Genomic DNA, 19,800 nt, shown 5'->3' with positions numbered 1-19,800 from the left:
GGGTATCAATAAGGAATTAAGGGAAAATAGCACTGTACTAGTAGAGAGCATCGCTGCTAAACTTTGCATAGCACTGCTAAACTTTGCATAGCACTGCTAAACCTTGCATAGCACTGCTAAACCTTGCATAGCACTGCTAAACTTTGCATAGCACTGCTAAACTTCGCATAGCGCCAATAATTCTAGTGACACTCAGTACGCACAAATGTTAAAAACAGGTAGTAACGTAACTTGTCTTATGTACAACTGTATGGCGATGACTTTTTGAGCCAGAGTAACAGAACTGGCGATGCATGCAGATTGTCAGCACTCATGCTAATCTAGTTAGTTTGAAGAAAGGCTTTTGAACGTTGTTTGAAGACCGCACACTTCGACGTCGACGTGTTTATGCAGACTGTCCACACGGGGATTGACTTGGCACGCAACCTGTCGTGTGCGCCGTTGTCTTTGTGGGCCCATGGTGGCCACTTCTGCGCCTCTATTGTTTCCAGTGGTATGTACCGAACATAGCTTCGATTTTGATGGGACACTGTCGCTTCATGAGTGTGCTCTTGACCCAGTGAGATAGTGTCCTTACGTGCCGACAGTGTACTAACGTGAGCACTTCGAACTATGCGAATGGGTTGGAGGGAAAAATTCTGCCTGCAATATCATTTACGGAGCGGTTGGCTTCTATGTTAAAAAGTCTTGCCGTATAGCTTGTGTGTTCAATTTTACATTAGAATTTTTAATATTCAACGTACAATTCATTAGGAAAGCAGCCATGTGTTCTTTGAGGTTTCTAGCTTAACGTCTAAAGAAACATTCTTAAATCCTATTAATATCATTGCCGACGACTATTCCACGGCAGTGCCGGGGCACTTTCATGTGATCAGACTTGAGTATCTCGCTTGTTTTGCTTACTGCAATTGCGAGTTAAGTAGCCTTTTTCTTATTGTCTTTTTATTTTCTTAATTTGTTTTTGTTACTTTCACTGTCTGGCTTGTTCCGAATATTCTCGCGTGATATACTTATTCTGTAATGCCATTCATTGGTTTATTCTATGGGTAATTAAATGAAAATTTATATGCTATTTGTTTATGTAATGCTTAAATATTTATTTATACTGCGGTATCAATGCGATACCATTGCAGGGTGGTACAAGACATGAAAGCTGAAAAAAATATCCCACAGAAAAAAAATAGAGAAAGTCGTTTTCCTTTAAGTTTTTTTTTCGCACAACGATGGTAATGTTTTACCATTCTGTCATAGTTATGACGAAGAAACAATGTGAAAAATCAATTGTTTGGGTCTATGGAATAATTGTCTGAGAGAAATCAAATGACTTCTATCGGGATTTTAACTCTTCGTAGTCTGGCGATCGCGACAAGGTTCACCTGTACGGCATATAAAAGCTATAAATTAATGACTTGAAAGCGTGCGTGGCAGAACATATGTTCCTAATGGAGCTTAAATATTATCTGCCCCGCAAAATCGGCAATATCACGCCAATATCCTGATTGAAGAGCGAGGCGTTTTGTTTTCCGCGGCTGATTTGACAACACGTTCTAGCGCAGTGTATTCGGAGTGCCGTCGGCCAAAGCTATTCTCAGCCAGGACTCGGCAACTTCGTGGCGCCATCCTGCAGACGCATCGTAAGTTTCTGTGGACACTCTACACTCTTGGCTCGGTAACCTTTGAGTTGACCTATCATTGCAAGCGACCTATTACATAAGTGGAAAACGGGGAAGGCGGGAGATGGAAATCGATGAGCAACACGAGAAGGTGAGAGCTCCTGCTTTCACCTTGTTCTCGTGTTCCTCATCGTCTTCAACGAAAAGGTTACTCTGCTACTAGACTAGGTTGATATTTGTTTTTTGTTAATTTCTGTCGCACCTAAAGGTTACACGCGCCGAAGTACGTGTGTGTGTGTTCAAGGTTACTGTAACGCCAAATATCTTGTAACCTTGAGATTGTAACCTACAAAAAGCGTTACAAGTCGTCATTTAAACCCTCATCATATATAAACCTAATCATAACTTTACGCTACATGCTGTTAGGTCGTAAATTGATAGATCGAAGGTGACTGGTGCCAGTAACTAACTCCCAGCATTTTCTGTGACGGCTCAAGTATGTAGGATATAAGCAAAAGCCTTCGGTTATTTCAGCTTAGGTATTACGAGTCATCGCAACCCTTTATTTAATAATAGGACCTTCGGATGCGTGCATACGTACATAATCAAACATCAAATCTCGTGGTTTACGTAAATATTTATTTCCCAAGCAGCAAATCGCATCATCAAATCAGGTTTATTTTCAAGCAGCAAGAGTCTCTCTTGTGCTGATATTCCTCAGGTAGGTAACTTACTTTCGTGCTGCTAGAAATGCCAGGGTTACCAAGAGTGGTGTTCTCGTTAGCCAGGAAAGAGGCAAGACTGAGAGAAGCCTAAATGATGATAGTTGCTTGTGATGCCATGAAAGCCTCATAAAATTGAGTTTCCACAATTTATAAGAACAATCACAGGTGATACTCTCCTAATTTCGCTTTCAAAGATATCTCGAAAGGTACATGTGTAGATCTCTTTACATTGAATTGAAATACTTTTTTTTCTGCGCTATTGTAGAACTGCTTGCGCTTCAGAAATTGTGGCGTTGATAATCAAGAAAAAAAAACACATTTAACGTTGGCAGCTTATCAATCTGCCTTTTGTACTCGTAGTTACCGGCGTTCAACGACTTTTACTAAAGATGTGCAAGTGTCGTTTTCTTTTTTTTTTTCTCAAGGGCAGTGGCCACCCGTTCATCCCGGGGACTGTGCGCTGTTCTGTACTTGGTGCGTCGATGGCGCCTTCACTGCATCGCGCTGCCATGGCGTTTTCTCTGTGGTGCTCAGTGCGTGTTCGGTCCGGATGGGTGAGTTCACAAGTCTCTCCCACATTCGATGAGTAAACGAGATCTATATAAAACGCCTACCCATAATAAGCGCATTGTCTCGGACGTCACACCCGTTAAAAATTGTATCTTCCCAAGTCTTTCTTGTCATGGAGCGCTGACCAGCAACTCGTTAATACTTTTCCAGACACACTTGTAAAAGCACGTACTTGCATGCATTCGTAGATGTTGCTAATAAAGAGCTAATTGCCCTTACAGGCCGCGTTATGTGCAAGAGCTGCGGCTGTTGAAAATTACCCATGGTTCCACATGTGGGCGTGCCTTGAGAATCATATTGTGGCTTTAACGCGACAGTGTTAAGGGCCTCGTGTCAGAGAAAATCCGGTATCGGCGTCGGTGCCGTAACCGGTGTTCTCGCACCGTGAGCGAGAATTGCCCTATGTAACAAACGAACAACGTTTACAAGGAGAGGCTGGCGGCGAGTGCCATGAATGAAGGCGAGCTTTCTGGTAAAAACGCGGCCTCGTGCGAAACAATAAGATTTGCTCACGCACGAGGCCGTGTTTCTACCAGAAAGCTACAAAAATCCTATGTTTCTCTGGGGGCGTGGGCTTGCGATGGGCAAGTAGGCATAAAAAAAGGAATTAAAAAAAAACATACGAAAGAATTATACATTTATTTCTGTCAACCATTTTCCTTGCCGCGCTGCACGCGCAGCACAAGCAATTATAAAAATGCACTAACTAGTCCCAATCATTCAGTCAAAAGTTAAAAACAGCTGATGAAAATTATTCCAGTGCGCCCTACTTGGGCGTCTCCTATTGCCAATGTGCTTTATACGAGCAGCGCTTAACTTAAACGTTTTCAGTAATAGCCACCGAGTAGGTCTGGTTAATACGTGCAGATTCCAAATGCTATGTGATTGTACGAGTGCAAGGATGAAGCGTCCATGCAAAATGCATAAATGCATGGCAGAACTTAAAGTTAAAGGAACGAAAATGGGCAACAGAGTGCTTTACTTGTAAATGTGTGCGCTGCAGACTGCGCTTAATAAGCGGCGCTTATAGTGTGATCTGGCATGCATTCCAGAACATGATTCTCTCATTACAATGAGTAATAGAGCTGCACGTGTTTCACAGCCAAGCTTATTACGAGATTTTTGCAACGGCTGTTATGCAGAGGTGAAGGTGTGGCGTTGAGGTATGTATTGAATGTCTATCGCAGAACAGCCAGCAATGTAACCAGCGTTGAAGTCCCGACGTTTCGCTTGGAAACGTCATTATCCATCATAGTAAAACTTGGGACACCTTACGTGTACCTCGCTCGAATAGAGAACTTCTTTCACATCGCAAAAATGGTGCCGGCTTTGTGTTCTCTTCAGTAAAATTCTGCACAGCTGCGGATGGGAAAGCTGTACAGCTGACCAGGGCGTCGGTTATGAATCACTAGCCCCATATATTCATGCATCTGAACTTGAAGCTCATCCTTGACTTGATATATATGACTGTTGTGAACGCACCGAAGGAAACACAATGAGTGCCCTGGGCACGTTCACGCCAGGCGTCACTTAGATAAACTCAAGTATGGGCTTCGAGATAAGATGCATTTATGAATACGGATGCTGGTAGGAAATAATTGTGGAAATTGCAGATACATGCAGGAGTGATAACTTTCTATTGTACTTGATACAAAAGCGATAACGTTTTAACATCATTTAAGGCTGCCCATGAGATAGGCACTTGCCAAATAAGGCTTTGCGATTCCTGGCACGCGGACAAGTCGGCATGAAAACACGGACACATATAGAATAAAAAAACAATTTCTCATTTCATTGCTCTACTTTCACTTGTTCAACAAGTTTTCTAAACTCTGCGCTCGGTGTTTCTTACTTTTAAGCTTTGCTTTTTTCGCAGCACAGGTTACTGTGGCATCCACCTCCGCGGACTAAATGCAGCCATGCCGGAATTGGAGGAACCGAGTCGGCGTTGAGCAAAGCAGTTTCTAGAAGGCGAGTGGAGCTGCTTGCTCCCGTGAAACCGAGTGGATGTTGAGCAAAGCAGCTTGCAGTCTTTGTGACAGCGGCACTTACCGGCAGAATGGGTAAGAAATTTTTACTTGTCGTAAGTGGGCACGTACTTTTTGCCGTAACTTTCTTGTTGAAGAGATCGCAGAAAATGTCGCAGGCTTGTTTCAAGTGCATCCCAGAATTTTACTCATTACAATGTCATTGAGTACATTGGATGCACTCATTGAGGGAAAATGAGACCAAATGACATTGAGACGACAGCATTGCTCTCGATAGAATTTTTTTTAGTTTAAAAAGAAACATGGCTGTCACGGCTACAGAATCACCTATGATGGGACAGAATGATGTCAGGGGCGTTTCATTTTTTTTTTTCGTCTTGTGTGTTGTTAGACTATAGATAGTGCCACGCTGCCTGTGTTGAATCTATTTGACGCTTGACGGCAATAATTGTTGGAACGATGCCTTGGAGGAAAATAATTGGAAAACACGCGGCCCTAGAAACCACAGCAATAAGAATAATTTTTCTTCACTGCGGTGATTTTGTGCCCAACGAACTGAGTAAACCTGCATGTGAGAAAGGATTGTTGGTAGGTGAGCAAACACACACAAACACACACACGCACACACAAATTCACACAAACAAAAGTATTCATAAAGCTACCGAGCCTTTGATAATGTTGGAAGAACTGTAGAGCTTCTCGGGAATAACTATCTTCACAAATGAAAGCAGCGGCAACTTGGAGAAATAGTTCGCAACGTGATGAGAGAAATTCTGCCAAAACCATCGACGAGGATTGTAAATGTGAAGAAAATGTTTTATAGCGTAACTACATACTAAATGAAGCCATTTGCTCCTTTGTTCACCTTGTTCTCGTGTTGCTCATCGTCCATCTTCAAGTGTAATACCTGCTTCAAACTGGGCCCAATTAAAACGACAAATTCAAAGCAAATAAAGCAAGCAAGGGATTAGTAACATGCATATGGTGTTCGTATGTTCCTTTGATTGGTACGAATAAATTGCTATGATGTACGAGCAGAAGTAATGCTATATAATCTAGAAATCAAAACGATCTTTCCTTTCTGACTTTATTTAAATAAATAAGAATAATCAATACTGTCTTAAGGGACACGGCTAAAGGAAAACATTGGGCCGTCTGTGCATTGACAGTATGACAAAATGGCAGAAATGCTCGACCGACCACACATGAAACTAAATCTAGTTATACATGTTTCCATACTATTCGATGCATAATTTATGGGAAAGAATACATTTGACGCTAAAATGAGATCTACAAGAAGTCATGAAGTGTACGAGTTCGATGCTGACTGAGCAATCATGCTTTCGGCACATGAAGGCAAATAAAGGACCGGATTTTTCTCTGCTGCTATTGGTATATGAAGCTTTGCAGCATTCTATGCACAGGTCGCACATTTCGGTGACGTCAACGTCACCGTGTTTGCGCAGGTGGTGCAGTTGTAGAGGCGATTCCGCTTAGAGATTCCGCTGTGCCAATCAGTTGCGCGCTTGAGGTGTTTACCGTCATCTGCGGTTCTAGTTGGTTGGGTGGTGTGTGTTCTCTTTATTCCGAGGCGCTGCGGACTTCGTTGAAGCAAATTGTAGGTGCAAAATGATACATTGCACATGTTATACTGTTTGCACATAAATAGGAATTATTTAAACATGAATCTATTGCCGCAGAACCTGTCACGTTACGTATTTCCATCAAAAGAATTGAATCAGTGGCTCGGAACACATTTAATAGGTGATGATTGGATATAAACATTACGAAAAGGAAAGGCGAAATTGTTCTTTTGTCATTCTCACGGAACATAGCGTCGAAAGCAAGACACGCCATGAAACAAGGTGTGTCAAACAGAATGGTGCCTTCAGCAATGTCATCGTGTGTAGCAATGCTCTGCACATTAAAGTGAGGAGACTCAATGTTGAGTACGCAGGGGGTTCAATTTACCCGTAGCTCAATATTCAAGACCTTTTCCTTACCACCACTTGGCAAGCGTCGCTGTGACGCTGCAGGGTTTAGCGCTGTTTGCGCGTTATAGCCATGGGATATGCGCTGCAAAACTGCCGTGGCGTTTCATACAAAATCGACGCAAGCATTTGCCTAGTTTTAATGAAGCTTTTGGCTGTCGAAACATGGAGATTGTTGCCATGATGGCGTTGGCTTGTGCTTACATGAGAAAGGCATGGAAACATCCAGTGCGCTCACCGTCTCTTGTATACCGTCTCTTGTATTTTGTGCAGTTGACGTGCAAGAGACGTGTGCATCACATCAGGAGCGTAGAGGATGCGCCAAAATGCTTTCAGTGAGTGTGGGATTCATAAATTCCTCTTCACTCGCGTGCTGCGCACTTAGTGATGTTAGAGGGCGCTCGTATTTGTGTTCGAACATAAAAGCAATCAATAACACTATTCATTTTGAATTTTGTATTAAACTCCCCAGGTAAGATCAATATATATATACATGATATATTGTTTGGTAAAGGAAGCGGAATACAAAAACATATATACAACTATTTACATGTGAAGGTTAAAGGTAGGGGTGCAGGTTGCAGGGTACACCGTTTAAAACTACAGTAGGTGGTCTACCAGCTCTCGTTTATCTCACTCGTGGGCGCGTGGGCCTGTCTAAATGCTCAGGCACAATAGTGTCACACGTTGAATTGATCCTTTAAGCTACTTTCATGTAGCTTTTTTTAAGCTACTAACATTTTTTTTAAGCTACTAACATGAAATTGTTATCGAGGTAGAGAGCAGTAATACTGCTCTCTTTATATTTTGTGTGTGTGTCCTCGCTCAGTGCGATTGTTTAGTTTTGGAGCTTTACAGTGCGTAGACAGCACTTCCTTGTACCTCATGAGAAGACGGGGAAGGGCGATTCCACGAGAGATCAACGCGGGTCCAAAAATTCATATTTTAGATTTCATTCAATATTTTATATTTTGTGCGCATATCACTCGGTAGTACGAAAGTGAACTTGCCTTCTTTGACAAATGGATACTTTAGGAGAAAAAAAATATTCAGGTTGCAGGCGCCATTTTCATGCACCGGGCATTCTTGAAAATTCACAACAATGTGAAATACAAAATAATATGACTACGAAGAATACATTTTCTTCTGTAAAACGTAAACTTAAAGAAGAGTCAGCAAGCGTTGCTTGAGGCTTCTGTGGAAAACGGAAGTGTTTTAGAAAATTTGCTACACTTTTCGAAATATATCGCCTCAGGAGCATAGAGGATGCACCAAAATGCTTTCAGTGAGTGTGGGATTCATGAATTCCTCTTCACTCGCATGCGGCGCTCTATATTTACTATATTTACTATTTACTACATACTATATTTATTTTTTGCTATATTTACGAATTTTTATCTACTAAACTAATGCATGTAGTCCTTTTAATTTTGGTCGGCTATGAGACCTTAACCTGTTAAACGATTGTGCTGAATATTGTTTCTGTAGCACCAATTTCCATTTTTACAGTTTGCCTCATATGTGAAGTTTTGACGAAAATGAACACTATTTAAAAATCAAAATAAAAAAGACCATCGTTAATTTTTCTCAAAATTTCGTAAACAGCTGTCAACAGACACTGGAAAAAGAACATTTAAAAACATCTTGCATTATTTTGTTTTTAATGACAATATATGTGGTAGAATTTAATGACAATATATGTGGTAGAAATGAGAGCTTCGCCGGGATGCAGCAAGGTGCTAAGAAATAGGGACATCGGGGTAAAAAGAACGTCCATTAGCCTCTGACTTGTGTAAACTTGGCCATGATTGCGACAAAAAGGCAATTTTACCCTTATGGTTAATACTTATGCATAAAATACCGTTTAGTACAATACACATTATCTTGAATGTGAGTAAAGATACGTCAAATCCATACACTTAGACTCGGGTGCACGCTAAAGGACCCCGGGTGGTCCAAATTCTGGAGTCCCCCACTACGGCGTTCCTCATAATCAGATCGTGGTTTTGGCACGTAAAACCCCATAATTAAAATTTTTACTCTCTCTGGTATTTTGTGCAGGCGACGTTCAAACGACGTGTGCATGCTGTCAGGAACACAGATGCGTCAAAATGAGGAAAATCAAAGAACCTTAGGTCAAGCCAAAAAAAAAAAAACAAGCTAACTCCAAATCTTCGTAGCAGAAGCTGCGAATTTGAATGTGCAGGGCCTCCAAGTAATAGTCGTTGAACACTGTTAAATTATTTTTGATTCGCGTGCATATATTGTGAATAGCAGTGTAATTGCTTTTAGGCGCGTTCCTGACGGAGGAACTTAGTCTTGGTTTGTATTTGGTCAAAGTGTCCCTAGAGTCTGCTCTTCCTCAGTATACTTGGTTCATCACAGGCACTAGTTCACACCAGATGAGGTAGCACAATCTAATGAAATCATAACCGTACTTTATAATTGCACTGCTGCGTCTCCTTGTTCTTTGGGACTGGCTAGATTTGTTTTCGATGTAACGGGCAGTTAACCTTTGTACTCGCGTTTCTTTTCAGGCCAATACCGTCGGTCCTGGGGAGTGTGCACTGTTCTGTGGATGTGGTGCCTGGATTGTATCTTCCTTGCATCCGGCTATGCTGGTTTTTTCTCGGCGGTGCACTGCTCACGTAAGCTTATCGGCCCCGCAAGGAGTGAAAGTGATCTACAACATTAGCTAGCACACTCTGTCAAATTAACACACAGAAGAAAAAGACGACACCCGCTGTGTATTTATCGTGGACGAAACCGGTAATGCCCACGAACGTGGTAATAAGCTATCCTTGATGCAATATGGTACCTCCGCGCAAAATTTCAGTTGATATCTACAAGCGGGAACTGGGTGTATACACGGGAGAAAATACTCTTGCTAAGGGAAACAGTTACAGCTAATTCTCACTTTATTGGTGCTGAAATAATCGTGGGCGTCGTGAAAGTTGTTTTCTTTGTGAAAAAGTGCTGTCCTCATACGCCGAGATGGAAGCGCATATTGAGGTTATGCCATTTAAATAGTGTAGATCATCCTTGCGGCTTCGCATTCCACTTTGTGAACTTAAAGGGTAAGGTAGCAATTAATCAATTTCATATTTGCTAATACAGAGAGCAAATAAGTCATATACAAGGATATTACACGCACTGTGGTTTCACTTGTACACACTATTGTAACGTACTAGAGGTAATCGCTCATTCTTCTACGTCGAAGAGATGGAGGCCCTCAATGAATCCGTAGACAATTTCCTAGTTGTCTTTTGTTGGCGTTGAGTACATGAAAAATACTTCCACAACTGAATTTGCTGCTTTCGTAGCAGCACTTTCTGTGACCTAGTCTCCCAGTGCATCTGATGCGAACTCTTTCGGGGAGCTCGTTGGAAGCGTCCTTGCACCTCAACGGACCGCGCCCAAGAAGACCTCTTACAATCCTTGTCTACAAGAACTGATTAGAACAAGGAACCTAATGACAGCCATCTTTTCGGAGATAGAAGCCAAAAAAGCAAAAAAAAAAACGATTACAAAACACCAAGGCAGCTGAAAGACATTTGAAGAACTACGCTGATGAATATAGGGATGTAAAGAAAGTAACGTACATGAGAGAACATCTTTGACGTGCTTGTAATCTCTTGCAGTCATTAGTTTCCAATGCAGCTAATAACGCAGTGTGAAATAAACTCGATTGGTAAATTACTTGTGGTGCTTTGGTACTGAATTTTTTTTCGTGAAAGAACTTATCGTGCGCTAAATGCGGATATCTACAAGCGAGAAATGGATGTACACAAGCGAGAAGAGACTGTTGTTAAGAGGCAATTACAGCCAATTCTCATTTTTCGCCCTAGCTGCTTGTGGGGCCACGAAGGTGGCACGTCCGATTCAGTCAGGGGGGGGGGGGGGGGGGGTATTGTGTAGGGTTAGGTTATCTGGCAAGATTTATCAACAAAAGTGGCATGAACAATTGGAAAGACTACGAAATGTAGTTTGAAAAATTTCAGGCACTATGAACAATAAATATCACGGTAAAAACCACAAGGCTTATGGAAGGCTGCTTCGCTTCATTTAAAGAACAGTGTGGCTCAGGGCAAACATTTCTTACAAATAATGAGGATGTTCATGTAGCGTTTGTTGTTTTATTGGGTAACTATCCGGCACGCATAATACGTGACTGAACTGGGCTGAAGTCCAAAGGTACATCCGGAACATTTAAAAAAAATATTATCTGTACGATGCGGCAGCGCTCTTATACACTAGTGTGTTCTTTTTTGCGCTGCAACGAAATTGAGTCTAAGCATGGGCATAATTAAGCCACGTTAACACCTGATCGATTCACCTGATCTTTTCATGTCCATAGGGTTGACATCTATAAATATACTGTCTGCGCACCAAGGCAACGAAAGCACCCGCTTTGTTTTTTTCTTTAGTGGTCTTGGTATATAAAATTTTGCAGAATTCAGGCGCACAAGTCCTTTGTGTTAATTTTTGGGGTATGGTGAAATTCGGAGATAAAGGAAAGAACGACGTGTTCGGAGTTGCCTTCGGAAGCTGATCATGTTGAGGCAGGCTAAAATGCCACACCCATATTTCCTCCCATTGTCTAACCAGGTTTCCCTGTGGAAGAGCATCCGCCGTGACTGTGGGAGACAGACTAGAACTGCCGCCGGGTACCCACCGCTAGATTAGGTACAAATGCACTCCCGGCCATTATGACAACTCAACGTTTGGAAATGGTTCTTTGGCCCCAACCTTGGAGCGGCCCCACCTAATAGGTGCATTGCAATTCCACATGGAAGAAATTTCATGGAAAATGATGCTTTTGGTCGGCAAACATGTTTAGCGTCCCAAGGCTGCGATGAGCGCTTGGACTGGTCGTGCGTTCGACATGACCAGTTTGTCTGTGTGCGACGGTGCAAGAGCGTCATTTGAGCCGCATTCATAACTATACCACTTCGTCATGGCCTGCGAGGTTGTTAAATACCAATCCCCCGAATGGCACAGCGGGGTTAGTGGAGCTTTGCCCAAGCGAGCACCCCTGAAAAGAGCCTGGCGCCAACCCAGAGGGTGCCGACTTGAATTCCAGAGGGTGTCTGGCGATAGGTTTCAAACCACTTTCCGCAGTCGGGGCAGACGCCCTAACTAGTATGGCATAACAGAGGTATCATTTTGCGGTTGCGTCAGTTGTATCATCGGTAGTATCTAAATCTGTAAGGTATCCGAGAACACTAAACCGTATCTTCTTTTTGTCATTTCAAACATTCTCTTGCGCCCCTGCTTCCTTGTTTTTCCTCTTACACGCACTGTACGCGCCAAATTGTAATCCGACATTCGGAACACTTATGAAGTAAGTGGTCCGAATGTAGAATTTTCTCACGCGTAAGAATTACTTTTGCTTCTGTGTGTTCATATAGGATGCCCCCGCCCGCCGACTAGTCAGCACCCGAATAGAAGTAGATGGCGCGTAGATGGTGGCTTTGTGTTCATTTTGGTGGCACGACGAAATAGCGAGAAAAAGAAACGGAAAGGATGACGTGTTCCGATCATTTTGATGCGGGGTAATGACCCTACCCATATTTCTGGCTCACCAAGGCAACTAGCATGACAGTTCTCCATAATGTTCTTGTTCTGAAATTTGCCGGATTCTGCACACAGGCTGCGCACATCGGTGACCTAACTTTTCTCTATTTGTACAGACCGCGTGCGCCGATTAAAGCGGCCGGCGTTCATCCGGCGTGGAAGTCGCTCGCGGGCTGCGGAGATGCGCCGTTATGCGCTTCGTCACCGACGGATTGCGGCTATCGCTGCAACCTTGGCGAAAATGGTTAGTATGTACAGCATGGCGCATGGAACAAAAAATTGTCAGTGCTCCGTTCGCACACGTGCACTCATCATCCACCAATACTATCAAGTACTCACAAAGCCCTTGCCAGCCTATTGCTGGGCCCCGACCGAGCTTCTCTATAGTGTCTATTGCAGGCCCAATGTGGATTTTCCTGGAGGGTGAAAGAATTCAGACCGCGTTTGCCGTTTGTGTATGTATCTGTATGAGAAATCCATGTGTTAAGGGCCGCTGAATAACTTCAAGGAAAGTGAGCTTTCAACGATATATTAGTTTTTCACCCCCTGAACACGAAAAATCATATAAGAGGTCAGAAGTCACCACTAGTTGCTTTTTTTTGAGCAAAAACAAGCTGCAGCGTCTGCGGCAGACGCCGCGGGTCATTTAACGGGCTCTGATGACAAAGCAAATCGTGACGTCATTATAGGCATCGGCGAGAGCTCTCACGTGACCCCTGTATATTGACGTCATCCTCGCGCCCGGTCTTGCGCTGCTACGAAGGGAGCCGCGAAGGTCTTGCCGAAGGTCTTGCTACGAAGGTCTTGCCGCGCGAAGGGGGCGGAGTTTCAACAAACCGCGATTGCGGCGCTGCTACGCGCATAATCGAGAATAACTGCAGGACTGTCAGCCTGCCAAACCACCGTAAATCTTCGAATTCTAAAATCTCTTCCCTTTAATACATAACGCTTTATGAGGGTACCCCAAGCAAAATTGGCCGAGGGCCGACCATCTGGCGGCACTCGGCAGGTCGCTGGGAGCCGATCATGTCTGCTTGAAGAGCTGGGGCCGTAAAAAGGCCGACTTATGTTGCCGACCCCATCGGCGTTAGCTTGGCCACGGATGCTGGCCCGGATGCGTAGGGCTGCATAATGCCGAGCACGAAAGTTTTGGCTGGCCAGAGACCGCAGCTTGTCTTGAAAGCGCATTATGAGACTGTGGGTGCGTCGTGATATGCATGGAGCACCGATGTGTGCATGCAGTGCCCGATGCGTACTATACAGGCGGTCCCAGCTATCAGGCACCAAGATTTGAAAATATGCGAATGCCACGTAGTTTGACAGAACCAGGTAATTTTTTTTGCCGTCGCTTAAAGATATTGATATTTCTTTGAATTCTGCCTAATCGCATTAGTCTTAATTATAAAATACTCAAATATTATAATTAGATGAAAAGTGTCAATGAGAAAATTGTAGAGCAACATGAGAAACTCCCGATACAGGTTTCTGTTGCCCAATACGTACATCAAAGCGTTTTTCCAAGTGTGAAAGAAGCCCCCGAATACACGCAAAGTACCTCGAGCAAAGTCGCGCGGCAATTTTGCGTGTATATAGGGTGTGCTCTCTTATCTCAAACTGTATACATATATATTTGTTTTAAATTCTTGTTGCAGATACCAGCAATTCGTTTCTTCGTCTGGGCTGCATTTAATAGGTGGACATTACTTTCTAAAGGAGTAGTGCATAAGTTGCTAATTGACAAAATCGGGCCAATTTTTTAAATTATTAACATTAGTGCACATGCTGCTATGGTGGAAATGAACATATTAACATACAGGGCCTATTCAGTTAACCAGTTTTGTAAATAGAACCAGCTTCAATATATACGTCAAAGTATGGGCCAAGAATCCCTTGGTGTCATCTGTACTTCTTGCTGCTCTGCGAATATATGTAATGCTCGAGGGTAGTATTCATGACACCAGCTCATTTTGCGGACTTTTAACTTCGTATATCTCGAAATTAGTGCTATAGTTACACAACTGGTTCCGACTGAATGTCTTGCGCGCTGTGGCCTCTAATTCCACCATTACATGTGCCCTAAAGCGAATAATTAAAAATGTAATTAGCACGACTTTCAATTAAATGCTGCTGCACTTGTAACTTATCCAGAATGTAATGTTTGCATTTAAGGTTCACTGAAGAGTGGCAGCTTGTAGCAGAAGGCACTTGAATGTATAATTTTCGCTCTTAACAATACAACACCAACAATATTCAGCTTCTTGAAGCTGAATATTTGGTATCTGCGCCAGGGGCCTTAAAAATTTGGCAATAGAGGGAAAAAAAGCACTCGGTGCATGATTACACCATCTTACCGAGGGGAACCATGGGCTGATGCGGAGCATCGCGGTCGTTATAACGGCGTTAATTACGTTGTTATTTATTACAGTGTTATTAACGTTGTAAACTTGGTGTTATTACGTTTTTATTACGTGTTAACTTGCGTTGGTCACCATCACATCGCGTGAACGCAGTGCTGCTGCCCAACATTCTCCCACCGACGCTGCTTCACATTGCCGAAGCTCAGGATTCGCTGCTCGACGTTCACGAACAAATGCGACTTGACTTTCTTGAAGGTCGGGTTCCGCCGCTCGCTTCGTACGTTTACGTTGAACTTCACGGTCCGAACCTCAGGTTCTGCTGCTCGACGTTCACAACCAACGCGGCTTCCCGTTCTCGAAGGTCGGGTTCCGCCGCTCGCTTCGTACGTTTACGTTGAACTTCACGGTCCCGAACCTCAGGTTCTGCTGCTCGACGTTCATGAACCAACGCGGCTTCCCGTTCTCGAAGCTCAGGATCCGCTGCTCGACGTTGACGTTTCAAAGCGGCTTCGCGTTCTCGAAGTGTGGAATCCGCTGCTCGACGCTGACGTTTCGAAGCGGCTTCGCGTTGGCGAACTGAATCTGGATCCGCTGCGCGTCGCCGACGTTTACGTTCTGCGTCGCGAGCTCTTCTCTGCGCAGCCTTGTCTTCAGAGGTGCTCGCGGTTCTGTTAATGAACGGGCTGCTGCTGTTTGAAGATGTGCCAGACAGTTCGTTGACAGATTCGTTGGCGTCCATTCAGCGCATCGGACGGCGCAGCGTGACTAAACCGAAGCAGCAACTGAGGCAGCGGCGCATGCACCGGGTTTATATAAGCAGCTGGCGCGGAGAGGAGAGAGAGAGGCGCGCATGCGCGCGCTATCGCGCAGGTGGCGGATGAAGACACGGAGGGAGAAGCGCGTTATCGAACAGATGGCGTGGGGAGGGGGAGAGAGGCGTTATCACATAGCTGGCGTGGAGAGAATGAGCAGAGGTGCCGACGGACGCCGACGCCGCGCGGCAGGCCGCCGCTATAAGATGCTTCGCATCTAAAGTTGTGACCGACGTGCAGAAGTCGTTGGCCCGTACGGCATCCAAGCCCGGCCACAATGAAGTAACCGGTGGCCCTGACGTCGGCCCGATGCCGACTGCCGACCACCGGCAGGTGGTCGGCAAACAGATTGGCCACGTGCAACAATTAACAGAGCCCGTCCCGACCCAGAAGGCCGAGGTCGAGCCTTCGTCTCTTTACCTGGCCATGGGCGGCCGCCAGATTTCCTGCCGAGCTCATTTTTTACGTGTTCTTCACACGGAACGTTAGTACCATATTAGAGAGTTTTACAGCGTAAGCTGTTATGGGCTCATTCGAACAGCCGTTTCGGTTCGGTTCGCGATGATGCCACCGTTGGCGGCGACGGCATATGCCGCGCGTCACCGCTATCGCCGGAAATGCGAAAAAGTACGAGAAGTCTTCCCGCCGGGATCAAACCCACGCCCGCTGCGTGGGAGCCAGATAATACTCTACCACTGAGCCCACGCACCACTGAGCCATCGCAAGCGCTTGCTATCGGCCAGCGGAAATGCCCTATAAGGCAAGCGTGCAAGGGCAGACTACCCGAGCCGCCGCCAGTATGGTGGCGCCATCTAGGTAAGGTGCCTGCAAACGCAGCGCGCGCAGGCGCAGACGCGCAATCAACGCGCTCCCGAGCTGCCGAGTCACCGCCAGTATGGTGGCGCCATCTAGTTAATGTGACTGCAAACGCGGCGTGCCAGACATGCAGAGGCTTGATCGGGCTCAGCAGACTGCTGTGCAGAGAGCATTACAAGCCACAGCTCGCCGTCGACGCCAGGCAGACAGTTCAGATCGTTCTCGTGAAAACGAGGCGAATAGGCTGCCGTGAAGACCCGGTTGTGCTTGGTGCCCAAATTGGAGCAACTCTTGAGCCACTCCACCAGCTTACGCTGCGACTGTGCCGCGTGTGCCGCGCAGGCCTGTGACCGGTATTCGATAAACGCAAGCAGAAGGGGCATTTTACCGGATGAGGGGGCGCGCAAACATGGCCTGCATGGTTCAGACACCTGGTAGTGCAGAGCTCAAACACAGCTAATATTGCAGTAACAAAGTGTATTTAGCTTTGCTGCTGGTGTAAATTTTTGCCAGCAACACTATTACACCGCTGCTGCAAATTTACACAAGCAGCGAAGTAGAATATACTTGGTCACTGCAATATTAGCTCTGTGTTTGTCTGAGCTTTGCGCCACCACGTGGCTGCACCATTGCTCTTCATGTTTGTTTGTGCGCGCTCACACCACGCTTGTCACGTTTAATAGCGCACATTTTCTGTTCTGCCCGGATTCCACTAAAATCAACACCCGTTCACACGCGCCTTCTCGTGGTCATCGAGTCTATCTTCATGTCGGTCTACTTACGTCTTACTTAATCAGCTCATGTTTACTACAATTCATATTGTTACCAAAGCCGCTACCTTCGCATTGCTGTGTTGCTATCGCATACCAGAGCGCGCGCCGTGCTGCAAATTTACACAAGCAGCGAAGTGAGGCGGCTACTCTATATGCGACGGTCACGTTTGCACCTCCGTTCATCCGGTAAAATGCCGCTTTTGTTTACCGGAATACCAGACACGCTAAAGCTTGTCAGCCGACGTGGCACTAAAAGCCGCGATTTGAGGCGGCGGCCTCAAATCAGGGGCAGGTCTAATAAATACAAAGTGGCGAGTGCGCAGGTATTCACATGGTTGTGTGCCTTTGGAAATGGGAACCCCGTGTGCAGTGTGAATTCGTGTGATTTAACAGGCGAACATTTATCGAAGAGGACATTCTTTCTGGTGAACAGTGTAACACCATGTTTTCACCATGTGTTAAGAGCAAAAATTATACATTCAAGTGCCTTCTGCTACAAGCTGCCTCTCTTCAGTGAATGGTGAAGTTGGGCGTTGCACTTGCATTGGTGTTCCTAAGGTTCCCTACATATATTGGATTTGCCCAGCTTTGGCTATGTAATGAAAATTTTTGCGCAAAGGGTATCAATAAGGAATTAAGAGAAAATAGCAGTGTACTAGTAGAGAGCGTCACTGCTAAGCTTTGCATAGCACTGCTAAACTTTGCATAGCACTGCTAAACTTTGCATAGCACTGCTAAACTTTGCATAGCACTGCTAAACTTTGCATAGCACTGCTAAACTTTGCATAGCACTGCTAAACTTCGCATAGCACCAATATTTCTAGTGACACTCAGTACGCACAAATGTTAAAAACAGGTAGTAACGTAACTTGTCTTATGTACAACCGTATGGCGATGACTTTTTGAGCCAGAGTAACAGAACTGGCGATGCATGCAGATTGTCAGCACTCATGCTTATCTAGTTAGTTTGAAGAAAGGCTTTTGAACGTTGTTTGAAGACCGCACACTTCGACGTCGACGTGTTTATGCAGACTGTCCACTTACGGGGATTGACTTGGCACTCCAGCTGTGTCAACCTGTCGCGTGCGCCGTGTGGGCCCATAGTGGCCACTTCTGCGCCTCTATTGTTTCCAGTGGTATGTACCGAACATAGCATCGATTTTGATGGGACACTGTCACTTAATGAGTGTGCTCTTGACCCAGTGAGATAGTGTCCTTACGTGCCGACAGAGTACTAACGTGAGCACTTAGCACTATGCGAATGGGTTGGAGGGAAAGATTCTACCTGCAATATCATTTACGGAGCGGTTGGAATCTATGTTAAAAAGTCCTGCCGTATATATAGCTTGTGTGTTCAATTTTACATTAGAATTTTTAATATTCAACGTACAATTCATTAGGAAAGCAGCCATGTGTTCTTTGAGGTTTCTAGCTTAACGTCTAAAGAAACATTCTTAAATCCTATTAATATCATTGCCGACGACTATTCCACGGCAGTGCCGGGGCACTTTCATGTGATCAGACTGAGTATCTCGCTTGTTTTGTTTACTGCAATTGCGAGTTAAGTAGCCTTTTTCTTATTGTCTTTTTATTTTCTTAATTTGTTTTTGTTACTTTCACTGTCTGGCTTGTTCCGAATATTCTCGCGTGATATACTTATTCTGTAATGCCATTCATTGGTTTATTCTATGGGTAATTAAATGAAAATTTATTTGCTATTTGTTTATGTTATGCTTAAATATTTATTTATACTGCGGTATCAATGCGATACCATTGCAGGGTGGTACAAGACATGAAAGCTGAAAAAAATATGCCACAGAAAAAAAATAGAGAAAGTCGTTTTCCTTTAAGTTTTTTTTTTCGCACAACGATGGTAATGTTTTACCATTCTGTCATAGACGAAGAAACAATGTGAAAAATCAATTGTTTGGGTCTATGGAATAATTGTCTGAGAGAAATCAAATGACTTCTATCGGGATTTTAACTCTTCGTAGTCTGGCGATCGCGACAAGGTTCACCTGTACGGCATATAAAAGCTATAAATTAATGACTTGAAAGCGTGCGTAGCAGAACATATGTTCCTAATGGAGCTTGAATATTATCTGCCCCGCAAAATCGGCAATATCACGCCAATATCCTGATTGAAGAGCGAGGCGTTTTATTTCTCCACGGCTGATTTGACAACACGTTCTAGCGCAGTGTATTCGGAGTGCCGTCGGCCAAAGCTATTCTGAGCCAGGACTCGGCAACTTCGTGGCACCATCCTGCAGACGCATCGCAAGTTTCTGTGGACACTCTACACTCTTGGCTCGGTAACCTTTGAGTTGACCTATCATTGCAAGTGACCTATTACATAAATGGAAAACACGGGGAAGGCTGGAGATGGAAATTTAGGACGATGAGTAACACGAGAAGGTGAGAAGGTGAAAAGCGCCGCTCGCACGGTTGGGGCGTTACTGTTACAGTGCGTAGATCATGCGTTAGCGGTGGTGTTTGGGAAGTGCGACACCGAGGAGAAGATATAAAATAAATGTCGCCGTAGCAACTGTGGTGGTGAGCGTGTGACGTCGCGAGGAAC

At 44.6% G+C, this 19,800-nt stretch overlaps 1 protein-coding gene across 26 annotated transcripts in view; it reads left to right on the top strand.

The window, feature by feature from the left end:
- LOC125945605 (uncharacterized) overlaps nt 1-19,800 on the top strand; it is a 135,654-nt gene that overhangs the window by 25,169 nt on the left and 90,685 nt on the right. For 14 of the 26 annotated variants that reach the window (XR_007467046.1, XR_007467049.1, XR_007467044.1 and 11 more), the window contains exons 10-12: nt 12,581-12,708; nt 18,254-18,358; nt 19,417-19,534. The exons of 2 other annotated variants lie outside the window; for them this stretch is intronic. The gene's annotated coding sequence lies outside the window, so the exon portion shown is untranslated. Of the gene's footprint in view, nt 1-460; nt 494-1,551; nt 1,670-2,763; nt 2,893-4,784; nt 4,972-7,160; nt 7,223-12,580; nt 12,709-18,253; nt 18,359-19,416; nt 19,535-19,800 lie in introns of those variants that run through there. 10 more of the 26 variants (XR_007467066.1, XR_007467062.1, XR_007467061.1 and 7 more) reach the window with 10 other exon arrangements.

The sequence above is a fragment of the Dermacentor silvarum genome, chromosome 5 (genome assembly GCF_013339745.2).
Source record: "Dermacentor silvarum isolate Dsil-2018 chromosome 5, BIME_Dsil_1.4, whole genome shotgun sequence".
In the NCBI taxonomy this organism is placed as follows: domain Eukaryota; kingdom Metazoa; phylum Arthropoda; class Arachnida; order Ixodida; family Ixodidae; genus Dermacentor; species Dermacentor silvarum.
This window is presented reverse-complemented; position numbering and strand designations above follow the sequence as displayed.